Source organism: Euprymna scolopes, chromosome 40 (assembly GCF_053919585.1).
Source record: "Euprymna scolopes isolate OS-2025 chromosome 40, ASM5391958v1, whole genome shotgun sequence".
NCBI classification, from domain to species: Eukaryota; Metazoa; Mollusca; class Cephalopoda; order Sepiida; family Sepiolidae; genus Euprymna; species Euprymna scolopes.
Genome location: NC_136521.1, coordinates 9,336,106 through 9,354,503, shown reverse-complemented (window position 1 = coordinate 9,354,503; position 18,398 = coordinate 9,336,106). Strand labels below are relative to the sequence as shown.

At 33.6% G+C, this 18,398-nt stretch overlaps 1 non-coding gene across 1 annotated transcript; it reads left to right on the top strand.

Moving 5' to 3' along the window:
• Positions 1-9,500: 9,500 nt before the first annotated feature.
• On the top strand, positions 9,501-9,572 carry Trnag-ucc (transfer RNA glycine (anticodon UCC)). The gene has a single exon. It is a non-coding gene; the product is annotated as a tRNA-Gly (tRNA).
• Positions 9,573-18,398: the final 8,826 nt, after the last annotated feature.

Here is an 18,398-nt window from a genome sequence, read left to right as displayed (position 1 = left end):
CCGGCAGTTACATTTTTTTTACGTTGGTTAGCAGAGTCCATTATGTGTGAACGAGTCAGTAGATATAGCAATAACTTATTAATAATTTAAAACAAAGAATTTACAAATAATTTTAAGTAAACAAATAACTTATTACTTATTAATTAATCGATTCATATTAGATAAAAAAGAAAGCTTCTTCACGCACTAATCATTTAAGTCTATCAATAGAGATGAAATGGATTACGTAAAAGATGAATAATTCCTATTGATAATTCTCGCATTAGTTTCTTTTCTAGTTCACATGTGCTATTATGCATTGAAGCCATACAAAAAAGTATAAAATAAAAAGCATTTAACATAAAAAGATAATCCATAATCCGTTAAGGTTATCTATCTCAATGTTAAGCAAATTTGTATCAAATAACTTACTAACTAGCTCTACTCACGTATTGAGCACTGTTAAGGTAAATATTGAACATTGCTACATAAAATATTGTCTTATCTTTTTTTTTCCAAACATTTGTTTAATTTTGTGTTGTTTGGCGCCAATTATGGTATCTATTAAGTAAGCAGATGTTGAGAAGAATAACTTAACAGCGTTTTCATTAATTATCTTACTTTGTTTACGACCTAGCGGGAAATTTTGGTCTATAATTTTGTAAAATTCCGTCTGGATGTTATTTTTATGTGGTTGCTGAACGGTGGATTAAACCACGTTTGGTTCTTCCTTCTATTCTTCTTTTTTTTACATCTATTTCAGTCTTGCTTTTCATGTTTCTTTTTAGTGTTTATTGTATGTTCTATTTCTTCGTTGGGTTTCGCTCTTTTTCCTTTTTATATTTCTTTATAGACATGTTGTAAGATATTGCATTTGCGTGGGTTGCTCTTCTTTCTATACTTGTATTATTATTTCCAGTTTCCTTAACAAATTTGATTTGTTCTTTATATCCTGACCTAGCTAGGGTTTTGTTATAATATTCTTTATTTATATTAAATAATTCCACACACACACACACACACACACACACACACACACACACACACACACACACACACACACACACACACACACACATACACACACACACACACACACATATATATATATATATATATGTGAGCGGGAGAACTGCCGACTGTCAACACGACGCTTCTAGGTTCAATCCTTGGCTTGGGAGAGATGCTAGTCTAGCAGCACTGATGAGTTGTGATACAACGAAACAGGACTGTATGTCGATGATTACAAATATATTTTAAGCCCCCCTCTTTAGGTAGAGCACTGTCGTAAATAATTTCACCCGCTACTTAATTGGCTGAAATGCGAAGCTCGTTGTTTGTTTGTTTACGAACAGGCGATTTGACCACTATAAAAGTGGTGGCAGGTGTCTATTTAAATAGGCATTCCGACGAATTATTTACGAGCGTCGAATCCATGATCGAGTGGGAGAACTGCCGACGGTTCTAGGTTCAATCCTTGGCTTGGGAGAGATGCTAGTCTAGCGGCACTGATGAGTTGTGATACAACGAAACAGGATTGTATGTCGATGACTACAAATATATATATATATATATATATATATATATATATTACATAGGTATCACCACATTATCAAGGGCAAGAGGCCACTCAAGGATAAGGGTTAAAGAGTGTACAGTAGAAATTGGACAATATAGTAATCATTAGTAATGAAAATTTGGTAAATTTGATAACTTATATGGAACGGCTCATCAAGAACTTATTTACGTTAGACTTGAACACAACCATATTGTAGTCAGCCGGAAAGCAGGAAAACGGAAGACAATTCCACAGGCGTGCAGTTCTAAGAAAGAAGCTTTGTTCATGGAATCTACGTTTAGGTTTAGGCACAGATAAAGAGTGGGGGAATTATTGATAGTGTTTACAGCTAGACGAGTGTTTCTTGTGAAAGTTTGGCGAGGGGGACCATAGATTGAAGCTCAGTCGAACACTTTCCATGAAAATAACGATACATCAGAGACAAACTCGCAACATCTCTTCTGTGAGATAGAGGTTGCAAGGAGGAGAAAAGGACATCTCCTACGAGGCTACGAAGTCTATTTTGAACTTTATCAAGGCAGGACAAGTCCTTTCTAGCACCTCCTGCCCAGATGTGGCAACAGTATTCCATCCTTAGACGTACCTGGCTCTTATATAGATAGAGAATAGCATCAGCAGTGAGATATTTACCGGATCGATAGAAAGATCCCACCATTTTTCCAGCAGCCTTGGCAACAGATTTGATGTACGTGTTCCATTTAAGATCAGGAGTAAAGGTCAAGCCCAGAAGCTTGTCAAAACTTGAGGCCTCCTGAAGACGAGAGCCATTCATTTCAATTGATGCCAGGTGTGGCTCAGAATGTTGATGATGTAAAGAGAGAAGCTTGCTTTTTGATGCATTAAAAGTAACCAGCCACTCCTTTCCCCATTGTACTACGTGCTCAAGATCAGAGGAGAGAGAATTGGAGAGAACTTGGTCGTTTACTGTCTTAGATGTGCTACCATAAATGGTAGTTTCGTCAGCATAAATGTCTACAAATGATGTAAGGATATGATTTGGAAGATCATTAATGTAGATCAGGAAAAGAGTTGGGCCCAGGATGGACCCCTGAGAGACACCGGCATTAATTCTGTGAGCTTCTGATTTTTGCCCCTCAACCACTACTCTTATGAACCTATCAGAAGGAAATGATTTAATAAGCACATCTGCTGTAGATCTAGCAGAACGGAAACCATATTGAGTGTCACTAAGAAGGTTATTTTTGTTGAGATGGTTGATTACTTCTGTATTTAACACAGATTCTAGCAACTTACTCATGACGCACAGGAGACTTATTGGCCTGTACTGAGAGGGGGATGAGCGATCACCTGAATTCTTAAATACAGGGCATACTGATGAAATTTTCCAGGGAGATGGGAAACTATTCTCCTTAAGACAACGTTTAAACAGTTTTGTAAGTATGGGCGCTAGTTCAGGTTGAAGTTTTTTGAGTACTATAATTGGAATACCGCCAGGGCCAGTTGTATATATATATATATATATATATATATATATATATATATATATATATATATATATATATATATATATATATATATATATATATATATCATTAAACAAAATAAACTTTCTTTTCTCTTCATTCTATTTCCGGCCCTTCGCATTTTCCGAGTAACGGTATTCATTGCTGGTAGGATGTAATCGTCATATTCATCATATGTTTGAGTATAACTGCTTTTTAACTAGTATTTTTCTTATTGCTTGATTATTTTTTTATTTAATTTTTTTAATCAGTTATTCTTATTTATTTATTTACCAATGAAAAAATTAACAAACAATAAAAAATAAAATAATATAATTAACAAATGAGAAAAATAAATAATTAACCAATGCAAAAAATGTTAATTGTTTAAAACCAGTTGAATTAATGTATCCCTGACGATGAACTCTGAAGGATTGGAAGGTATCCGGACTTATGATAAACATGGCAATTACATCCGCTAGTTCCTGTCAGAAGTAAAGACTGTTATTTGGAAGTTGTACAGGATCGGAAATAGAATTGCTAGAGAAAAAAACTATTTCTTTTAATGAAATATGCCTAAGAGAAAAAATGCTTCATAAAAAAATAATTATATATATATATATATATATATATATATATATATATATATATATATATACATATATATATATATATACACACAATTCATCCACTAAGAAAATATTTCATAAGGCTCTTTCTGACATTAAAAAATCTTATTAATATCAACTTCCGAATTTTATTGTCGTTCAACAAATAAATCAACTTTGAGCCACCATTACAAAAACAGTAATAATAATAATAATAATAATAATAATAATAATAATAATAATAATAATAATAATAATAATATATTCTATTTTAACAAGATTCGCGATAATTATAAAATCGACGAAAAACTAATAAGAAATATTGTACGTAAACACATTTCCACAATTGAAAAAAAAATTGTAAACTTATCTATAAATATAAAAGTGAGAATGAATGAATGTATGTATGTATGTATGTATGTATGTCCGCAAAAGGCTTTTTCCGCTTGGTTTTCGCTCGACTCGCTCATTCTTAAAACTTTTTCTATCACGTGTAAATCGTAATATCTACGAGTTAACAACGGGGGTCGCCTGTCTATTTAATTTGCCCGACTTTTAAAAGCTAAATATTCCACAATTTTGGATCGCCGCGTGTTGATTCGTTTTTTTTTTCATATAAAAGCGAAACTAAGCTTAACACATCCTTCCCAGCGCGATCACCGGGAACGTCCAAAAGAAATCAGCTTTGATCAATTCTGAGTTTCTCCGTATATCAGACAATTGCTATTCAATTTGGACAATCCCCCTTTTATGGAGAGCTGGTTTTCCTCCACAACATCTTGGGGGAAAAAACAAAAAACAAACAAAAAAAAAACGGCACCGTAGTAAATAAAAAACTGCCCCGCAGTGAAAGTTGACCCCATTAAGTCACTAATACGAACATCTGCCAATTCTTAATACTTAAATTAATTCCAACATTTACGTTTTTTTTCTTGGCAGACGATCGGTTAACGTCGCACGTTTTTTTTTTTCACACTTTATTGTCCAATTTCACCTCAAGGCTTCGGGTTCGATCCTTCCTACATACCTACCAAAACTTTTTTGAAACGCCCCTCCTTCGACACAAACACCCGTGCAACGATTTATTATTATTATTATTATTTTGTTTTGATTTATCCAAAACCACACACACCTCCAAACACCCGGGCAACGCCGGGTGCCCCCGCTAGTTTATTATAAAAACAATAAAAAATCTCATTTAAGAATAAGCAAATTTTCTATAAGGGAAATGTGTGTTCAAAAACAACTCGTACAGCAGCATGATTAGAACCAGTATATCTCGACGACTTACACGCCACCTATCTTTCACTATCAGCTCCATCTACCAACACTTTGTCGCACATGACACCCCCCAAAACGAATTTAGATACATATTATAAAAAAAAAATACACAGCCATTTTAGCCGTCTCACATTGTAACCTTCGCCTCCCAATCATGGAAGCACTACTCATTCGCATAAACAAACCAACCATCAACCAGGGTCAATATGAGGGGAGGGGGACACTTTAGTGCTTTTAACGATTTTAATCGACTTTATCAATAAATTCACTAAACGCAATTTTTAAATTCATACCTCGCCTGAAGACGACTCATGGAAGTCGAAAACGGTCGCAGCTATGGCAAATTTCTGTTTATACTCGAACAGAACATTCGGACATCGGCCTGCAAAATGAAAAAAAAAAGGAATCCCAAGAGAAACAAACAGGAATTACGATATGAAAAGTCTTTGTTAAAGTTTGTGCCATATTTCCATGGAGTACAGACGCGAACGCAGACCCCACAATTTTATTATACCATCCCTATTTAAGTTAAAACATACTTATCAAAGTATTCTTATGTACATCTACATCAAAAACACTTGTAAACGTTTTTTTTTTTAATTTTTTTATTTCCATACTTTGAAGGCCAGGCCCGAACGCAAACCCCACAATGTTTATGGACCACCGTTCTGCCAGATCAAACTTACCCATTCCTGATCCTCGATACATCTATCATTATATGTAATCAGTTTTTTTTAAATAGTCAACCATATAGGAGCCTATTCGTGACCAGAGAGAGACACGCGCGTGCGCACACACACACACACGTTCAACTTTATATTATAGATATATATAATTCCCAATTATAAATTTAAATTTATGGTGCATTTATGAAGTGGAATGAATTTGATTTTTACCGTGAAAAAATGGGGCTGATGCAGAGAATGGCTCCCTTCCTTGTGAAAATAGCATCGGTATATTCTCGCAGCTTACGTAAACAACCGAAACATGCCGACCGCTGATCATATTTTAAAACATTTTAAAACACTTCGTCTATACTATCAATAAAATTCTAAATGTTTGTTTATTTATTTATATGCTTATTTATTTATATGTGTGTGTATATATATCAATAAAACTTTCGAACGGATGCACCAAATTAAAAAAAACAATTCTTCTTTTCCCTGAAAGGTGGCAGTCCCTAGATTGTCCTTATCTTTATATGGTTCGTAACGAACAACACCGAATCACACAAAAAGCCCGAAATAAGGGGTTGCCCATGTCAACAGAATTCAGCACTGTCTGTATACAGTCGCGGTAACATCTTTCGGCATACGGAATGGACTTATGGCGCAATGGATAACGCGTCTGACAACGGATCAGACGATTCCAGGTTCGAATCCTGGCAAGTTCGTAATAATTTTAACCATCATTTTATCCAACACTCATTATCCTTACCCTTAGTTAGTGTATTTTTGTTTTTTTAGTGATTTTGCTTTGTGCATATAGGAATTTCCCATACTCCGAGTCCGCAAGGTAAGCGTTGATGGTAAGATGATGTTGAGTGTACTTGATGTTGAGTGTACTCGATTTTGTATTTGACTCAGCGTTGTGTGTACCGACACGGCGCAACTGCTAGTTTACCATATAATCTTATAAAGAAAATAGAAAAGCTACAACTACTCCTACTCCTACTCTTACTACTACTACTACTACTACTACTTCTACAGCAATAATAATAATAAAATAAAAAAAAATAAATAAAAAAATAATAATAAAAAAAAAGAGAATGGAAAGACCGAGAAGAGAAAGCACTAACCAGACTTCACCTTGGTGTGTGCGAAAAGGACTGGGACGTTGCCAGCATAATTCCAGTGAAGGCCGATTCTCGCTATAAACGAGAAATTAGTGGTAAACGACTGATAAGATAACGCAAATTGATTTGCAAAGGTTATCGAAAAGGGTGGAGAGAGTACTGAAAATCTGAGGAAACTCGTTGTCATTCAGACTCCAGGGAACACAACAGGTTGCTGATGGCCCATGTGAAAACTCCTAGAGCGTAATAGTCGTAATCATCCGGACTTCGTGTCATAGTCTCCCTGAAAACTGATGGGATTCCTTCTCGGAGGGTTTTCCCTCAATTTCAGCTTCAAACCAGGAGCTTAAAGATCATCATCATCAGCAGCAGCAGCTACAGCAGTGCCATCAGCAGCCGCAACAACAACAGCAACAACAACAACAACGGCATCGAAAGGACCTGGCGTTCTGAACGACTTCTTTATTTCAACTTTCGTGTAACTGTCATGTGTTGAATTTCATTTTCTCCATGCTTCTAAACAGCTTATTTCTATCAATGTTTGCACATGTGCGCGAGATCGTGCGCTTGCCTGTTGGACTCGACCATATCTTCGACAACTAGAGACTCCGCCAAACACCACTGTGGCAAATAAAAAAAAAGAAAAGAAAAAGGTATTGTGTAAACATATCAACCGAAAATTAGAAATTTGAAATAAATATTTATTAAAAAAAAACAAACAAAAAAAAAACAAACTATGGCACGTGTTCGTTCATTTTCTTCTAAACAGTGGATTACAATTAATTTTAAAATTTTAATTTTTCTGCAAAAAAAAAAAAAAGAAAAGATGTGTAACAAGAATTGAAATTTCTTGGCCTTCGGGCCAAGATCACAGTGTGGTATCTGTTTTGATGATATACTTCACCTTTTCTGTCCTCGGTCAGTGGAGGAGAAACCTTCATGACTGAGACCATTTTTGTTCCAACCCAAGGTGCCCACTTTTTGGAAGCTGGATTGTTCCAACCCAAAGTGCCCCTTTTTGGAAGCTGGATAAAACCGACCTTAACAAATTCCTAATGAACCGCCCCTTAATTAAACACTTCATCAAATCTCCACACTAACGTAATGTACTTGCAATAACCCTTATCCCTGAGTGGCTTCCGGGCCTTGATAAGTAGTGATCACTGTGTGTGGGTCCCGAGTGTTGGCATATAACGACCTACTACGTTACATACGGGCAAAGTAAAGAATAAGCAGAGTATTATATATACAGCTGAGCAACTGAAGCTTATCTAGTTAATGGTAATTCCGTTTGATGAAGAGTTAAATTGTTTAACTATTTATCTTGTGAATTTGTGACACTTCGTTCGTCTTCCCGAAGACAAGAGGAGCATCCATAATCAGAAAATCGTGTCCCGCCAGACGGAATCACAGACCTTTTTCCGCCAGTCGTTTCCACTTATCGTTTCCGACATCATTCCGCTAATCAACATTGGCACCAATGACGGACACGAAAGTGGCCATTTTGACTCGAATAACGACGCAGCGCGAAGAAGAAAAGGGGCGGGAAATACATGCGAGGGGGTGGGACGGCGTTGTTCAGAAACACATTCGATTTTTTTAATTTAAAAAAAAAAAACGAAAAAAAATCCGTAAAAACAATAAAAGGATAATCTTACGATGCGTCCGTTTAATGTACGCGTTTATCGCTGAATTAAATGCTATTTAAAACATAGATATTACACAGCAATCAAAATGCTATATTCAAACATACCTATTCCAGACTGATGAAAATCTTATTTAAAAACATAATTATTACAGAAGCATAAATACGACAAACCAACGGAAACGCCTTTTACAAATATAAATATGCTATTTTAAACGGAAGCCTTTTCAAATATAAATATGCTATTTTAAACGGAAGTATTACAGACCAACGAAAATATTATTTATTTATTTATTAATTACGGACTATTATCTTTATTTTTAAGTTGTTGTTTCACGAGGTTTCGGCCAACTATTCCTCTGGCCTTCGTCAGGTGGTTACCGCGACGGGACAGGAACTCTGAATCTTCCAACACCGGCCAGAGGCTTAGTTGGCAAAAAAAAAAAAAAAAAAAAAAAAAAAAGAAAAATGTGGTGAGATGAAAACAACTATGGAAGACAGTAATTTCTACGGATGAAGTTGGGAGATTCAGCATGCCTATCCCGTCGCAGTAATCACCTGACGAACGCCAGCAGAATAGTTGACCGAAACGTCGTGAATTTAAAAATGAGCATAATAGTCCGTAAGAAATAAATAATAAAGATTAGTCATCTCAATAATGAATTCCGATTAATTATTATTTTTTTTTTTTTAATAAATTTTTTACCCCAAACAAGGCACTGTGCAACTTTGAAGTTGGGGGCTACTATCGGGGACATAAGCTGTAGGGGCATTATGAAGGGAGATGAGTAGCAAGATGTTTGTTCACATTACACTTGAACTTCTGCATATCAGTACAGTTGGGAAAGCAGAACCCCGGAAGGGAGTTCCAAAGTCTTGCAGTTCTGGAGAAGAAACTATTGGAGTAAAAGGTTTTCTTACACCTACTCTAAAGGGGTGGGACTTAGTTGCGTGTCGGGTTTGTCAGGGTTAGTCACGTCGAGGAGGTACAAAAAAAAATTCCGAAATATGTATTTTCTTTTCTAAGCAAACAAGAGAAAACATGTGGGTTCTTTTAAAAAATATGTCTACAGATTTGAATATTTATCTAAACAGGCGCAACAGAAGTTTTATAAAGTCAATGACCTAAATAGGAAGCAAGAACTCAGCAGCGTCGGTGGTGTAACGGTTAGCATGGCTGCCTTCCAAGCAGTCGATCCGGGTTCGACTCCCGGCCGACGCACGTATTTTACATGTTTTTTTTTAAAAATACCTTTTTTGTGCGTGCGTGTGGGGAGGGCTATTCCATAGGTTCATAAACCCTTGCGAAAATCTGAATTTTTATGCAATTTTTAATCGTTTTATTTTGCGTTTCCATTATTATAGTGATCATCTTTCTATTTGAAATGGCATCTGATAAAATTGAACTGCCAGTTTGGGTCGTTACTGATGGTAGCGAGGTCTTTCAACCAGGAAAGTTGCATAAGAGATTTGGGCTGCTGAAGGTGAAGACACTTTAAAGGAATCGTGCATTTTGAGTTGTTTTCGAATTTTACTGTAAGCAATCTTTGACATTAATCCGAATAATACAAATTGTCTAATTGTCATCACCTAAAAAATTCCGAAACATTCAACTGTGATTTTACTCTAAGTTCATTTAAGAAAAAAACACAATATTTCTGAACTTTATTCTTTGTTTGTATTGAAATTATTTCTTGCGATTTAATTTGTTTAATTTATATATTTTTGTATTTTATCTCCCCCCCACACATATATCTATTATAATAAATCTGTAGTTCTGTCCGTTTGTTTGCTAGTTCATGATGACCTCAGAGCATATACGTTATGTATGACGTCATGTATGCTATTACGTATGACGCCATGTAGGGGGCAAAGATGAAAGTAGATTCACTGAGCAACGCCGGGCAGCCTGCTAGTATATATATATATATATATATATATATATATATATATATATGTTGTGGTGGCACCTACTCATTTACATATGTGGATATTATTACACATAAATAGCAAGACTCGGTTAGTCTGAGTGTGTGTTAACCAGAAGCCACTGAAGGCCGAGCCGAGAGCAGATATGTTCTCCAGCCAAGACTCTCTTACTTGACAACCATTATGGAAATATACTGTAAATATACTTTTCCTAATACACTTCTTATTGATCTACCTTTGTTTTGTTGAGTCTTCATTTGTATTGCCTTATACGTTGTTTGGTTCAACCTGCAAACATAACAGTTGGCGACAAAGATGAACGTCAAACATAACAATATATATATATATATATATATATATATGTATATATATTATGAGAATATTGTAAATAGTAACCCGACAAAATAGATAGATAAAAGAGCATATCTCGCATTAAAGACGAAACGTTGATGAACACATAACATGGTTTATTCACTTATATAGGGACTTAGCACAAATCCCCTATTTCAAGTAAACCGCTTCCATAGTCATAATCAGGGTTATGACAATTGTTTTGACTCTCGAGTATATATCCGACGCAGACACACTTAATCAACCGAGAACCACATCACTCTATATAAAAGTATATAAAATATACACAGATGCACACTCGAGATTCAAAACAATGAAAAGAATATGCTGTTGTCATAGCTCTAGTTATAATCCATTATTACATAAAATTAAATAAGCATCTTCTTTCAATCACTTATCCTATATTCTTCCCGACAGTTTAAATGCGCATATTCACACATACATTAAACCCACCATGGCATTATATAATACTACCTGCATTATGGCATTATATATACTACCTACATTATATAATACAGGCTATACTCCTATATCACAGCGACCACGTTAGTTCTCCCATTCCTCCACCCAAAAGATTACACACTTTTTATTTATTTTAAACAGAACATTTTCTTTACTTTTATGCAATACACACAGAAATATTTTTTTAACATTATAAACCTTTCGTTTACTTACAAACAATACGCAGAGAAACATAACCAACCAATAAAAAAAGATGAAAAACAACAACTAATGAAGATGAGAATAATAGTCTGAAATAAAAATAAATTACTAAATACGCACAGATTTTTTTTTTATTTTCTCATTTTTACTTTTATACACCGAGCTTTTTATAATTTGAAATGCAAAATAGTATGCTGATAAATGTTACTTTTATATATGATTTCTGAATTAACTCATTGATATGTATATATATAGCCCTGTTATATATCATTTCGAAGCGCAGTTTTCGCTCTATCGAATCGTATTGTTCGTTACCGTTTTCAATCTTTAATTTATTTTTTATAAGCTTTTCGACAGCATGGCCAAAATTCAAATCCGCACGATTTTCTTGGTCCAGTTTCAACTAGGCAAAAAAAACAAAAAACAAAAAAAAACTCGTGATATCAATGATGCGTTGACTAACGAACGTATGGCACAACGGTGGTTCATGAAATTTCGCAATGGTGACGAGAGCCTCAAGGATGAAAGTGTCGCGGTCGACCGACTGCGATTAATAACCAACATTTGAAAGCCTTAATTGAAATCGATTCTCGTAAAACCACGCGAGAAGTAGCTGTGGAACTTGAGGTCGACCACTCAACAGCCTTTCGCCATTTAAAGTAAATAAGGAAGTAAAATGCCGGATATATAGGTGGCACATTAATTGAACGATAATAAAAGAAAAATAGTCGTTTTTTAGGTGTCTTTTACGCTCCTGCTGCGCAATGAAAATGACCCATTTCTTGAGCGGATTTTGACGAGTGATGAGAAGTGAATTCTCTACGACAACCGGCGACGCTTGGTACAGAGGTCGAATGCCAGAGAAACTCCTAAGCACTTCCCGAAGGTTATGGTTTCTTAAATCCGGGCGAAACAATTACGGCGGAAAAGTGCTGCCGGCAAATTGACGAAATGCACCAAATGTTCCAATATATGTGCCCGAGATTGGTCAATATGAACGGACCAATTCTCCTCCCTGACAATGCTTGCCCGCATGTTGCTTAATTGACCCTGCAGAAGCTGAAAGAATTGGGCTACGAGACCCTGCCTCATCCATCGTATTCACTGGATCTCTCACCCACCGATTATCCCTTTTTAAGCATCTCGAAAATCTCCTGCGCGAAAATTGCTTAAAAAGCTGAAATGATGCCAAATCGGCCTTCAATGACTTCATCGCTTCCAGAACTCCGAATTTCTATGCTAATGGGATGGATAGACGTGTTTCTCGCTGGCAAAAATGTACCGATTCTAATGGTTCTTATTTCGATTAATAAAGTTAATTATGAAAACAAGTTATCATCTTTTGAAGTTTAACGTCAAAAAACGACATTATTTTTGCACCAACCTAATATCTCATTTCAAAAACCTGTCACCCATTATCAACGGTTTGATTAGTTGTTTTGCTTACGTCATTTTTCAGTTAGCAGGCCTTGTCTCTCGGTGTTGGTGCTTAAAAAATGCGGCGAAGAGGGTAGCGTTACCTGCCGACAGACAGACGAAGTTTCTTATTAAGATGTGCGTACGCGTCAAAACTAAAGTAACAAAAAGCTTTCGTTCTGATTGGCTAATACTTTTAGTAGGCGTGGTCACTCCAAACATTTCTTTGACAGCAGATTCTCTCCCTCGCTTCGTCTCTCTTACTTCGTTTTATCATTGTCTAATTACCATAACGCATTGCGAGAAATTGAATCCAATTTCCTTGAGCTTCTCAATCATCCCGTGCGACAGAAATCTATTGCTTTTCTTAGCTCGTCATTCCTCTATTATTTATTCGACGTGACTGTTATCTGTATCTTTATCTCTACAATTATATAAATGCAACTTTGTCTGTGTGTGTGAGTTAGTTTCTTATAGACTCCGAAAGAGTTAAACAGGTTTTCTTTAAAATTCACAGAAGTTTAGTGTATAAGTCTGGGAATGATCTTAGTTAAGTTTTGTCGCAGGATACCTCGATAATTACCAACAATCGCTAATCGAAACCGTTATTTTAATTTATTTATCATCGGTAAAGCCATTTTTATCATGTCGTCGTTTAGAAACAATGATAGAACAACGGGCCGGGAAAATTCCACCGTGGATAAGCTGATAGCTTGTTTTGTTTTTCTTGTTTTCTTTTGCAAGACGTGATCTGTAGGAAGGTTCTAACTCCGCTCATAAATTTCTTAATTTTTTTGCATTAACTGCAAAGAATTTTATAAGACTTGAAAATTTACGTTTTTTTTTTTAATTTTTATTTTGCATGACGTGATATGTAGGTTCAAACCCCGCACGTAAATTTCTTAATGTTTTTTTTTAAATTAACTGGAAAGAAGTTTATATAAAATAATTTTATAAAAGAAACAGTAGGTTCTACAGAGTGCAATGTAGAATAGCATATATTTTGCACTAAGTTACTGCATGGAAGCAGGTGAAGTTTCCTCCCGAGCGATTTCACAGATTCCAACGACAATAAAAATATAGGAGTCTGGATTATTGTTGATCATCATTCAATCCCACACAATGTTGAGTCTCCTTGCTAGTATCTATATAAAGTTGAGATTTTTTATTATACTAACATTGATATTAAAAGCCTACATTTTCTAATGAAAATTTATTAAAACGAATTTCTTTATATATTCAGTTATGGATATACAATAATATATAATATATACAATAATATAAAATATATACAATAATATATAATATATACAATAATATATACAATAATATAAAATATATGAAATAATATAAAATATATACAATAATATATGATATATGCAATAATATAAAATATATACAATAATATATAATATATACAATAATATAAAATATATCCAATAATATAAAATACATACAATAATATATAATATATAAAATAGTTTAAAATATATACAATAATATATAATATATACAATAATATAAAATATGTGCAATAATATAAAATATATACAATAATATATAATATATACAATAATATAAAATATATGAATATTATAAAATATATACAATAATATATAATATATACAATAATATAAAATATATAAAATAATATAAAATATATACAATAATATATAATATATACAATAATATAAAATATATGAAATATTATAAAATATATACAATAATATAAAATATATACAATAATATATAATATATACAATAATATAAAATATATACAATAATATAAAATATATACAATAATATAAAATATATGCAATAATATATAATATGTACAATAATATAAAATATATACAATGATAAAAAATATATGCAATAATATAAAATATATACAATAATATATAATATATACAATAATATAAAATATATACAATAATATAAAATATATACAATAATATAAAATATATGCAATAATATAAAATATATACAATAATATAAAATATATACAATAATATAAAATATATACAATAATATAAAATATATGCAATAATATATAATATGTACAATAATATAAGATATATACAATGATATAACATATATGCAATAATATAAAATATATACAATAATATATAATATATACAATAATATAAAATATATACAATAATATAAAATATATACAATAATATAAAATATATACAATAAAATAAAATATATGCAATAATATATGATATATACAATAATATAAAATATATACAATAAAATAAAATATATACAATAGTATAAAATATATACAATAATATAAAATATATGCAATAATATAAAATATATACAATAAAATAAAATATATACAATAATATAAAATATAAGTACAAGTGAGGCAATGGGAGAGTTAAAATATATCCCCAAATACGTTTAATAATCTGACGAACTCCTGTCGACAGAGAGACGGTCTGCGTAGGAGAATAGAGACTGACTCCAAAATATGCAAGCGATTGTGATAGTAAGCATTAGCACACGCTGGATTTTCATGGAAGTGTTGGCCAATGGCAGATTCCAAGTTGGAAGAAAGGGGGTAAGAGCGACAAGGCTTGTCCAATCTTATTTTTACGGGAGCATGTTGGTTGATTCGAGTTTGCAAATTTAAGGAGGTTCGACCTACATAGTCAACAGCACACTGACAATTAAATTCATAAACTACATTACTTTTTGTGGTGCAAGGTAAATCATCCTTAACAGCTAGGGGAAATGCAGACTTTACACCAAAGATCAAACGTAGAGCAACGGACGGGAAGTAATTTGAAACAGATTTAATGATTTGTCTACCAAAACACTAACCGGTCTCTCCAATCCAAGTGACCTTTAAGTAAACAGGACACCTAGGGGGACCAAAGAACACAGGAGAGTTATATTTTTTAAACTTTATTTTTAATAATATAATCAATTAAATTCTCCGGATAACCGTTTTGAATGAAAATATATTTGACGGTCTTCAATTCACGTTCAGAGTTACCAGAAGAACAAATTCTAAGGGCTCTATACACTAACGTCTAATGATCTGACGAACTCCTTCTGTCGGCAGAAGGAGTTCGTCAGATCATTAGACTTATCCCACTTACCCCACTTGTACATATATTTTATATTATTGCATATATTTTATATTATTGTATATATCTTATATTGTATATATTTTATATTATTGCACATATTTTATATTATTGTATATATTTTATATTATTGCATATATTTCATTCTTATTCCCATGCGTTTTCCCCTCTCTCCCCCGGTAAAATTTACACGTATACCCCATAAGTCTGTTCTTGCGAGTTATTTTATTTATTTGTTTATTTTATGATCAACGATTAACTCCTAATGAATCTGTTGTCGGGGTTTGCCGGACATTTTTTTAAAAAGATATATATATATATATATATATATATATATATATATATATATATATATATATATATATATATATATATATATATATATATTATTCGCGCATATTTTATTGAAAAGGATCTTCGTTCTTCTTTTTATGATCAGTCTTTCGAAAACAAGAAAAATTCGAAAGAAAGATCATAAAAAGAAGAACGAAGATCCTCTTCAATAAAATATGCGCGAATATATATATATATATATATATATATATATATATATTTATATATATATATATATATATATATATATATATAAAAGCAGTCATAAATACAGTCATCAATTAGGTCAACAGGATAACCATTATTGATAAATAATGGTTATCCTGTTGACCTTATTGATGACTGTATTTTCAAAAAGGTTGCGGATTTTAAATCCTCTAAAAGGTTTGGACCTTTGAAAGGCCCGGTTTATATAAAATTACCGTGGATTGGGGAAAAGAGTAATAGACTTCTCAAACAGATTCGCAGAAGTATTTACGACTGCTTTTATTCTGTGTCCTTGCGTTTGGTATATACTACGAGACCTGCATTTCCTTCTTTTCACAAGGATAGTTTGCCTTACATCCAAAATAGCAATATTGTATATCAATTCAAATGCCAGTGCGATGCTGGTTATGTTGAGCGAACATCCTTGCATCTTTTGAATCGTATAAACCAGCATGTTCCATCGGAGATCAGAAAAGGGAGGATGGGGTCTGGTAGTCTCCATCCTTCTGCAGCCTTGGACTGTGCTATTGGCCAGCATTTGGTTGACAACCCGTGCTGTGCCGATATATATAAAATAGAATGGTTCGAGGTGCTACATAGAACGGACTCCAGAAACCATTTAAAGATTTTGGAGTCTGTCTCTACTGCGGTGCGGAAACCTTCTTTGTGCCGGAAGAAAGAAACATCTAACGCATTGTTTCTCTTTGGGGAACTGTGAATCTTTTCTCCCGTTTTTTCCCTCGTTGTGCCATTATTTTAATCATTTGTTTAAACGTTAATAAACTTTATTTTAGTCTCCCCATATTTTTGGCACATTCAATAGTTGTCCATTAGAACTCTTTACTTTCGACATAGTATTATTATTTTTACGCTATCGATTTTCTCCTGATGAGATGATAGCTGAAAGAGCTCTCGAGAGACATATATATATTGCTTTAAAAAATGGCGGGCAAAATCCGACAATATATATATATATATATATATATATATATATATATATATATATATATATAAAACAAGTTTCGCTTTCCTAGTCTTTCAGAAAATTGCTCTTCCTACACTAGATAAAAGTTAATTAATGTCTGAACAGAAATTTCAACCTAAAGCTGACTATGTGGGTCGAACTCTTCAACGCTTGGAAGCCAGAGTGTCACAAGATATCCATTCACTTGTTCGTAAATCACATAGGGTTAAAAAAATATATTGACGAACGCATCAGCTGTTTAAGGAATGCATCCGCGCGTTTACAAAGCACATCTGAGCACTAACCGATTCATAATTCAGCAATTGGGTAGCATTTTATAGTGTGCCTTCCGATGGGAAGTATCGGCACGAAGAGGATGGGGCTGACCCTAGCAAGGAAAAAAAAGGAAATAGTTTCATCCAACAACGGCAACGGACGGGAAAGGGGGGAAAAAGAAGAAATACCTAACCATAATTTTTTTTATTGCAACAGGTTACCGATGTTGCGACCTCGTATGGTTGATTTCTGTACCAAGGTCACAGGAAAAATTATCATAGATCTGAAAGGATCTTTGTAGTCAAATGAAGACAAGTAAAAAATAATGGCTTGAGCCAAGACGAGAGCGAAGCTGAAAAAAAAAAAAAAAAAGGAAGAAGAAGAAGAAAAAGAAGAAGAAGAAGAAGAAGCAAAAAATGTGCAACGAGCTTCTTTTATGACAGAAGATTGACACGTAACATCGATTACAAATAAAAATAATTCCTAGCAAGGCATTCGCTTCTTAGTCTCAAGCATATCCGTCACAAGCCGCACGAAGGTAAGTACCTTAACCCTAAGCCTAACCCTAACCCTAACCCTAACCTTTTCTGACACTAGACAATAAATGGCACGATGAGCTGCTTCCGTATCATGCACAATGTTCAAACACCAACTTTATATTCTGGAGGCCTTGAGTGTAATGCTGTTTTCTCCACCTCCATCTGTAAGCAAACGAGCTCTCTCATGAGTAAGACTTATTTAGAGAGCTCTTGAACAAACAAGGCCGATAGCCATTAGTCGCGTGCTCCAGTGTAATGAATGAATG